Genomic DNA, 9,903 nt, shown 5'->3' on the forward strand with positions numbered 1-9,903 from the left:
TCCATCTACCAATGCACGGGTAGCCTGTCTTTTTGAGATAAGCATCACTGATAGGGCTGGTAGCTATCATCTTGATCACTGCTACCGCTGTTGAAAATGGGACTGGCAGAAAGAAGGCATTCATACTGCTAGCTTTGATCTCTCTGAACAAGATCCTTTTTATAGAATTTCATTAAATTTGATATCTCCTCTGTGAAATCCTCTCCCTCTTTTTGCCTCACAGGAAACATGAAGGTAAGAATCATCATATGACATTATCAGTAGGAATAACAGTATCAAGGCAAAGAATCCTTCAAGAAGTGAAAGTGTTATCGGGAACAAGGAAACTCCAAAAGATTCACCATGCCAAAATGAATGGGAAAGTTAATTATTAAAAAAATATATATTTAAAAAAAGAAATACCTCCATATAGCTTCATATTCCCATTGCCCTGTAGATGAAAGTAGCCAGAACATAACATTGAGGGCAACTTAATTTTCTGGGCAAATGAGAATTTTTCACAGAATTTTCTATTGGAGATTAGTGCAAAAGATATCAATTTTCACTCATACTCTCCCTGCTTCTTTCCATATTTAATTTCTTCCATTTTTTTTTCCTATGTACATAATCTCTTAGTAACTTTAAGACATTAAAACTGTTTGTCTGTTGAAATGCAAAGCAAAAGAAAAACAAAAACCTGCAGGCAGAAGAATGGATATTCTTGATAAAATGTGCTGTTCGTTCAAAAAACTCCCACATTTTTCATCACAAATTTCAGATGAAAATGTTTTTGGTCCAGATGTAGCTTACCTCTAATACCAGAATAATATCCCTATCACGCTAAAGACCTCCACATCCTCAGAGCTCATATTTCATGCCATTTTTGCACCAGAAGAGTGAATAATTCAGCAGATTGGAGTAATGAATCATTTTCTCATCCTTAGGTGGCTGTTGCTCATGATGATTAATACTGATTTATTTATTACTTGTGACAGTCTCAACCAGGTCAGGGCCTCACAATGTGGCATACCACATGAGATAAAAGGAATAAACAGTTCCTGCCCCAAAGAGCCTGTAGTGCAGATTTCTGTCCAAGTCCTTGACACTGGCTAACTTCCCTTAGTGAACAACTAATCCTTACCCACACCAGCCACAGAAAACAGTGATAGGTGGAGAGAAGATCATGTCATTTTATAGAAGCCTTGCCAGAAAATTCTGCCTTTGATAAGTACTAGCTACTTATTTCTTCATCAGCCTCACCATGTCACCTTTCAAAAACTGGATGATTAAATGTTTCTGCCAACAAGGATCCGAGAAAGGTATTTCTAGGTTTCCTTAAGGTGTTGTCAGGAGTTGCAGCTACATTATTTAGCTACCCATGCCTGCCGTGTTTTTGACAGGTGGTAGTTCCTGATTAACAAAGAACGCAAAACTGAACTTCAGTCCTGTTTCCACACATTTATAAGTTGTGGTTCCTTTTAAGGATTGGTATAATTCAAATATAAAAGCCCAGTAATCCATGCAAATGCTACCAATTACATGATGGTCTCTTTACAAAGGATATATTTTGCACAAATTTGGTTCCATCCAGAAGGAAAAACAAGCAGTGAACAACTGGGAGACAATCAAATTAGCACAATGGACCACACTTTCTAACAATAAGAACATTGCTTGTGTAGATAGAGTCCACATTTTTATTACAGTTCTCCAAATAGATATTACTTATCTCGTTGCCAAAGAAAAATGATAGAGATATAAAGAAGAGAGTCATAGAGTAATAGAATCATAATATTGTTTGGGTTGAAAGGGACCTTTAAGATCATCTAGTTCCAACCCCTTGCTATAGGCAGGGACACCTCCCTCTAGACTAGGTTGCTCAAAGCCCCATCCAGCTTGGCCTTGAATGCTTCCAGGTAGGGAGCATTAACAACCTCACTAGGCAACCTGTTCCAGTGTCTCACTACATTCACAATAAAGAATTTATTCTGAATATCTAATCTAAATCTACCCTTTTCCAGTTTAAAGCCATTTCCCCTTGTCTTGTTGCTATATGACCTTATATATGACCTTATATATATGACCTTAAAGTACTTCCTCAGCTTTCCTGTAAGCCTCCTCTGGGTACCAGAATGCACTTGAAGGTCTCCTCAGAGCTTTCTCCAGTCTGAAAAGCCCCAGCTCTCTCAGCCTTTCCTCATAGAGGAGGTGGTCCAGCACTTGATCATTTTTATGACCCTCCTCTGCACCTGCTCCAACAGCTCCATGTCGTTCTTGTGTTGGGGGCTTCAGAACTTTACACAATACTCCAGGTGGGGTCACACATCACTTGATGCAACCCAGAATATGGTTGGCCATGTGGGCTGTAAGTGCACACTGCCAGCTCATACTGAATCTTTTATCAATTGACATTCCCAAATCCTTCTCCTCAGGGCTTCTCTCAAGCCATTCTCCACCCAATCTGTATCAGTGCTAGGGATTGCTCCAACCCAGATGCAGTACCTTCTACTTGGCCTTGTTGTACTTTATGAGGTTGGCATGGGCCCATCCCTCAAGCCTGTCCAGGTTACTCTGGATAGCATCTCTTCTCTCTAGCATATTAACTGCACCACTCTGCTTGGTGTCATCTGCAAACTTGGTGAGGGTTCACTCAGTCCCACTGTCTATGTTGCCTGCAATGATGTTGAAGTTTGACTTTGTCCCATGCTCCATTGGGTCCATGACAGAGGGCTGCACTATCTCTTTGGAACCTCTACAGCCCAGCCAGACCCTCTTTCTATACCAAAACAGGGGGTGGCTATATCTTTTATCTCACTTAGCCTCATATATGATAATTATTTGCACTGTACTGAATAGTCTGTAATACCACTGTGCCCAGAGTTCCAGCCATTCTTGATGGGTACTTGTATCTATTCATCTTTTAAAATTAGTTCTGCTATGTTAGTAGACTTTACTCACAATTCTCCTGCTCATCCTTTTCATTCCATAGGGAGGACTGGGATTTCTTTCCAGAAATACTCATTGAATTTGTCTCTGAGGGAGGTAATTCTTTAAAGGGAGCGTGAGTCACACTTGTTCAGCTCATTCGTAAGTGAAGTAGTACCTTTACACCAGGATCAAGCTTTATCTTTAAAATAGAATGGATCGGGTGTGGAAGGAAGTTTTCTTGTCTGTGGGTGATGTCCTTGCAAAGCAGTGCCCTGGAGGAAAAAAATAACTTTATAATTCAAGAGTATCTGTCCAAAAATATTCAGCAGTCGTAACTACAGAGCTACATCAGTGATGCATAAATGTTGTCAAAGTGTATTTCCTCCACTGTCTCCTGCTCAAAAAAATATTGTCCGTCATGTTGACCTGCACTATAGAGGGATAATTCAGTACCATAAATACCTTTAGTACCTTTGGTGATACTAACAAGGCACATTACTTCTCAAAGAAAACCATTTCAACATTAATTTTCTTCGAGAGCCCAAACAGAAGATGCATCAAATTATCCTGATCAATAACTTATTCCTAAAAAACAAGTACTGTTCCAAACTTATGTTCATATCCATAACTTGTGGTGCCACATACCGTTAGGAAATTGACAGATCTAGAACTAACTGTTTATCATTCTTCATCCCTTCCATTGCTTTACTGTAACATTAACTAGAAAGTGATGAAGGTTTTTTTATCTGTTTTTAAGATTTTTTTCTTCTCAGATTTCAGACTCTGATCTGATAGGATTTTATGTAGGCCTCTTCTCACCATTTTTTCTCTGGAAAACCTGGTCTACCAGGTTTTTATAATGCAAGGGAATCGTAAAAAAACTATCAGCTACATCTGCCCAAACATATTCTTTTTATTTGATATTAACCAATATATTGTCTATTGCCTGATTAAATCAAGCTAATATTTAGCTCAATTCCTTTCTCTTACAACCCCTTCAGGTGTAAATCTCAAACAGCAAAATGACACATTTTTTTCTACTGTCTCCTTTTTAAACTCAGTGATAAATGCTATTTTCTCCACTGTTAAATATATAATCTTACCTCTATGTCACCTATTGCCAAATCAGTGGATCGAAATCTCTTTACACATCTTCCTCATGGCATCAGCCTTTACTGGACTTAACCTCTGCTCCCATCGCATTACTGTTTCTGGATGTTTTAGCATATTTCTTTTAATTGCAATAATTCCCCTTTTCTATGTAACACTTACTGCCCAGTGTTTTAAACAACATCCTGTTTCTCACCTCCTTAATCTTACTTTTTCCACTATCATATAATCATAGAATCATTTGAATTGGAAGGCACCTTTAAAGGTCACCTAGTCCAATTCCCCTGCAATGAACTGGGACACCTACAGGTAGATCTGGGAGCTCATAGTCCCATCCAGCCTGACCTTGAATATTCACCTCCAAGAAGAATGCATCTACCACATCTCTTTGTCAAGGTATAAACTTGCTTCCCCAGTTTCCTACCTATTAGCCTTGTGCCCCTCTCTGGTGTGAGCATCAGTCTAATATCCTAGGACTTTTGAGTCCAGGTGTGTAGGGCAGGATTCTTCTCACCCAACTTTTAAAGACAGCCATCTAATCATCTTCCTAACCTCATTGCTTAAGGTTCAATTCATAGCCAGAGGTAAAAACTAGATAATCGGAGGTCCAACTGATCTACTTTATTTTGAGAGATCTCTTCTTAACAGCAGGAGGTATTACACCAGGCAGTACAACACTCCACTGACAATATTGACTAGTTAGAGTAGAGCTGAGTGTAACTGTTTCCCAAGCAGGCATCACACGTAGATGAAACCTGCTTATTTTACCAAGTGTAAAAAGAATTTGTTGCTGTCAAGTGAACAACTATTTTTTTTTTCTGTGGTGAGGTGAAGGCATTTAGCTTCCTTGCAGAGGAAGAAGCCACTGGCAAAGTGCAAGCTCTGAATACCAATCCAGAAATAACACTTGAAGAACTGACTGCTTCCTTGGAATTGAAAATGCAGACAGAAAATTTATGTGCATTCAGCCTGGGCTTTTTATTCAGCGTCCACAACAATTTCCACACAGGACATTTCGGGTTAATTAGGTCAGCTCAGATTAGTCACAGCTCTCTTAAGGAACGTTTATATAATAGGTTTCTCTTCTTAGGGCCATATGGAATTAGTAAGAGTCTAGTCAAAATACATGCACTTAACAGCCTTTCCTGGGCTAGGGCTTTGGAAAGTGTATTTAGAGAAAGCCATTTAAAAAGCTAAGATCTAGTTCATCTCCCCCTGAGCACAAGAAAATAAACAGTGTCCCTGTAGTGCTAAGATGTGTCTCTGAAAGTAAACAAAACAAGGGATACTTGCCCTCTCTGCCCTTTGATTTCCACCTCTAGACCAGACTGATGGCTGCATGCCCATTCACTCAATAAAACATGTCCATTATTGCAGTCTGTAAAACAGAGCACTAAGGTCATACTGTCCTACACAAGGTATCTAGAGTGGATGGAAGAAAAGGTTTATTTTGTTCTTTCATTTGCCCGACTGCTGTTCTGTGTTACCTATGTCAGCCTATACTCTCTTCCTTTTGTCCCCAGCCATCACCACCATGCCCACTAAACCAGGATCTTCAGTGAGACATTTAGATGTTTCTTGCCCACTCCACCACATCTATGGACATGTACCTTGACTCGTACCCATCACCAGTGAATAGTCATGATGCTCTAGGCCATTTTAAATGAAATATTTGTGTCTTCAAACCAGGAACATACTATGTTGGACGAGAAGGATTGAAGAAATGGGTCTGGAAATGCTAACATGAAGCTCAGATCACAATCTGATCCACTGATTGGTGACCCAGAAACTGGTCCACCAGTGTTTTGCCCCATTCCCTTGTGCATTACTGATGAGCTCATGAGCAAAATGGAACAGGGAAATTTATTTTTCTGCTTTACTTCTAATGGGTCTCAGAGCACAAAGTAGAAGCACTCCTGAGGTGAGCACTGGAAGCTGTCACTTTAAAGGGGGATACCTGAAACTGCATAGCTGCATAGTTCTCACTGACCCTCACAATGAACACTACTGACCACCACCTGTATCCATCTGCAGGCATTAACCAAACTGAACATTTTTGAGACCTGGCAGACAGTTTAGTCCCTCTCCCAAAGCAATTCACAGCAGAGTGGGCAGGCTACCAAGACCACTCTACACCCCCAAATGGGTGCAAAAGAGTAGAGAGAATGTTCCATATGCATTCTTAAAACATATGGAAAATATAGAAGAGAACTTAAAAAAACAACTTTAGGGGGGAAAAAAATTGCTTTTAAAACAGGCTTTTCAGTTTGACTCATTGCAATAGGAAGAGTGGCTATCGGTCTGGAAATAACACTCCTCCCAAATCCACTGCATACTTTGAGAGTCATTTTCACAGGAGGGAGTCAAAGAGCTCCGATACCTTCATACTTGCCTTTTGCAACTACTACATGAACATTCTGCTCAACAAAATATCATCAAATGCATGCAGAAGGCAAAATATCTACATAAAAGACACAAATAATATATGTCAAGATCTGATGTTCCTAAGAGGTACGGCATAATTGATGGCATCCTAGAAATGAAAGTCACTATTATCATGAACTGGAAGTAGATTCCTGAGCTCAGTTCTACATCTGTAGAGTTCAGCTTTTTATCTATGGAATTCAGTATTACATTTGCCATGTTTAATCGTGGCTATTCTTACTGGTCTCTGCTTCTCCTGGCAATGGCTCGCAATCCACAATGCCATCATAAAACACCTTGGGAGGGAGCACAAGGGGAGCAATAGGTGGAAAGAAAAGAGGTATCTTTACAGAGCACTCCAGGTGCTTTGCTTTCATTTTGTGGTACTGTCAGTGAATTCCAGAGGAAGAAAAAAAATCTTTCTCATTGGAACTTCCACTGACATGAAATTTAGAGGTTTATTGTAAAGGCATTTATGCACAGGCAAGATATTATGGTTCAACAGCCTTGTGCTAATCCCTGAGTGACAGTCATACAAGAGTCCAGGAAAGGTTTCTTGAAGTGGCCTCCTATCTGAACATCACCACATCCACCCAAAGTTGATAAAGGGGTCAGGCATGGGCTGGAGGTGAGTTATACAAGCGTTGTTGCAGCTCCTGCTGTGAATCCAACACTTCCCACGCCGTGTAAGACCTCGTGTTCTCAGACACTGCAGTGCCACCGTGAAGTGACAGCTTCAGGGAGACCTCGAGAAGCCAGCTGGAAACATCTCAGGTGTGTATTTTTAGCACGCTACGCCTGGAAGCTCAGCTTGTGGAGTTACTACTAGAAAGGCAAAGGAAGAGTGGGAATGCAGAGAGGGAAGAGAAGTACATTCTGATAAGGAATTAACAGCTATCAAATGATCATCATCTGGGTATTGAGACCCGAGCCTGTCCCCAAGCTTCTGCATCCTACCTCCTTTTCACATTGGGAGAAATGAAGGAAGGAGTGAAATAATATTCATGCACATTTAACAGAGAAATGTAAGTTTTAGGGAGGGAACTGCAGCCCTCTTCTCTTATAAGGTTAAAAAGATTTTTCCTCCTGGATTTCTACCCACCAAGTGGTCCTCACTCTCTCTGGATAGGAATGCACTTTTCAACCAAAGACCCTCCAAGACAGCAACATTCAGACGGTTTGTGGCCTGGAACAGATATCATTTGAAGGTCTGGAGGGCCTTCATTCAATGGGGCCACAGAGAGGAAGGAAAGAAGTCACAGAATCATAGAATGGTTGGAAGGAACCTTAAATGTTGTCCATCTACTTCCAAACATCTTGTTGGACGCAGCTGCCAGCCACCAGATCAGGCTGCTCAGAGTCCCAGCCAATCTGGCCTCGAGCATTTCTAGGGATGGGGCATCCAAAACTAAGTGTTAAAGCATGGGAGAAGTGGGAAAAACAGTAGCATACAGAAGGAATGAATGCCCTACTTCACCTACTCAGAACTGGAGGCTTATTTCAAGTGAGTGGGATAAATTAATGAAGTGCTGTCACAGGTTGCCCAGAGATGTGGTGGATGTCCTGTCCTTGGAGACATTCAGTGTCAGGCTGGATAGGCCTCTGAGCAACCTGATCTAGCTGTAGGTGTCCCTGTTCATTGCAGGTGGGTTGGACTAGATGAGCTTTAAAGGTCCCTTCCAACTCAAATGATTCTATGATTCTACAATTCTATAAATCCAGGGAGGGAGATAAGCCATAAGACCTGGAGGGGAGAGCAGTAGCAGATGCAAATGATCCATGAGAGACACTTGTTAAGCCTTCTAGTAAGAGACATTACCACAACCCTCCTGAAAAGCAGTCTGTTTCTTGACCTTGAGAAAATCACCTGTCAAACCCCCCTTCTGCTCTCTTTCCACTTCTCGGTTATTAAACACCCCCAGAGAGCTTGGGAAGTCCTCTGAATACCTGAACCTGAGGCAGAGAATTTCAGAGATTTGCATGTTAAAAAAGAAAAAGAAAAAAAAAAAATGTGACAGAAGGGGTGTGAAACTGAGCAATACCTGCTATTTTGCTGGCTGAGCCTTGATGTGCTTTGGATTCAGAGTAAGTCCTGATTAATACTGATCCTGCATTTACAGAATTAAATTAGGCTGCTTAAAATTAAAAATACATATTTATTTTAAATAGGCCGAGTATTCCGAATGAATTGGAAAGTAAAGAGGATAGAATATTACAAATGAGACAATTAAGCAAAGAGAGCAGCAGAAATTGTATAAATTATAGTCTTGCAATGAAACAGTGCTTTGATGCAGGGGGAGCTGGCAAAGAATCCTGCCACCAGAGATGGAAAGTGTTGAGGAGGGATTGTTGAGAAAGAGGTTATAGAAGAAAGGGAAAAAAAACAAACCAAAAACACACAACACTCCGAGAAAATCCATTAGTATTGATTTAAGGAGGTAATCAAGGGGAAAGAGTCTCAAACAGGCAGGATGGAGTGGTGATTGCAATATCTGAACACCGTGATACTGGGGCTTCACATAGCTCTTCTGGCTGCAGAACTGCACTACTGGGAGAGCCTTGGGCCCAAGCCTGGTGTTGCCTGGCCTGGCTGCCTTCCCAGCACCTGCCAGGTGTAATGAAGCTCCTGATTATGAAAAAGGATTAGATCGGACCTGAAAGCTCGACACTCAGTATGGGACAATGGGTAAATTCAAAGAGCGGGATTGAAGGTGGTGGTTGGGATTAGAAGTGAGACAAGGGGAGAAGAGAACTATCAGCTTTCAGCCTATGATCATCAGCTCAGTCCAATGTTATCATTTTAAGAACACAGAAAAATCCCAGCGAACCCAAAACGAAAATGAAAATCACTATATTGGGGAAATAGAAAGCATGTTGCTCTCCCTCCCTTCTACAAAGCACAGACCTCTGTCAGAGCAAAACACCTAAGCAAGAAAATACTCCCAGGATGGATATAGCTATGCCAAAGAACAATAATGGTATGTTCAGTTCTTAATGTGGCATTTGGGACTGTTTGCCTTTCCAAGGTTGGAGAAAACAAAGCTGGCTATGGACAATGTTCACAGCTTTCTGGAAGCTATAGAAGCTCGGCACATTGCCCCAGGAATGCAAACTGTTACTGACTAAAAAGCAAATTATCCTTGAATATACTGAAAATCTTTCCCTTGCTTTTGTTGCAAGAATGTGTACATATACAGACAGCTTGACATATTCCTTTAAAAACATACCCATCTTAAGTATATAATTTTTAGTGCTCCGAATTAGGTTTTAGTTACTATGTGCTATAGGTACCTACAATGGGTTGAGGGAAATGCATGTGAGGGTCTTTAAACAATCAGCCTACTTCAATTGGACAGAGGGGAGAAGGGGAGAGAAGGGGAGAGAAGGGGAGAGAAGGGGAGAGAAGGGGAGAGAAGGGGAGAGAAGGGGAGAGAAGGGGAGAGAAGGGGAGAACGGCTTAGGAAG

This window comes from Excalfactoria chinensis, chromosome 2, assembly GCF_039878825.1.
Source record: "Excalfactoria chinensis isolate bCotChi1 chromosome 2, bCotChi1.hap2, whole genome shotgun sequence".
NCBI lineage: Eukaryota > Metazoa > Chordata > Aves > Galliformes > Phasianidae > Excalfactoria > Excalfactoria chinensis.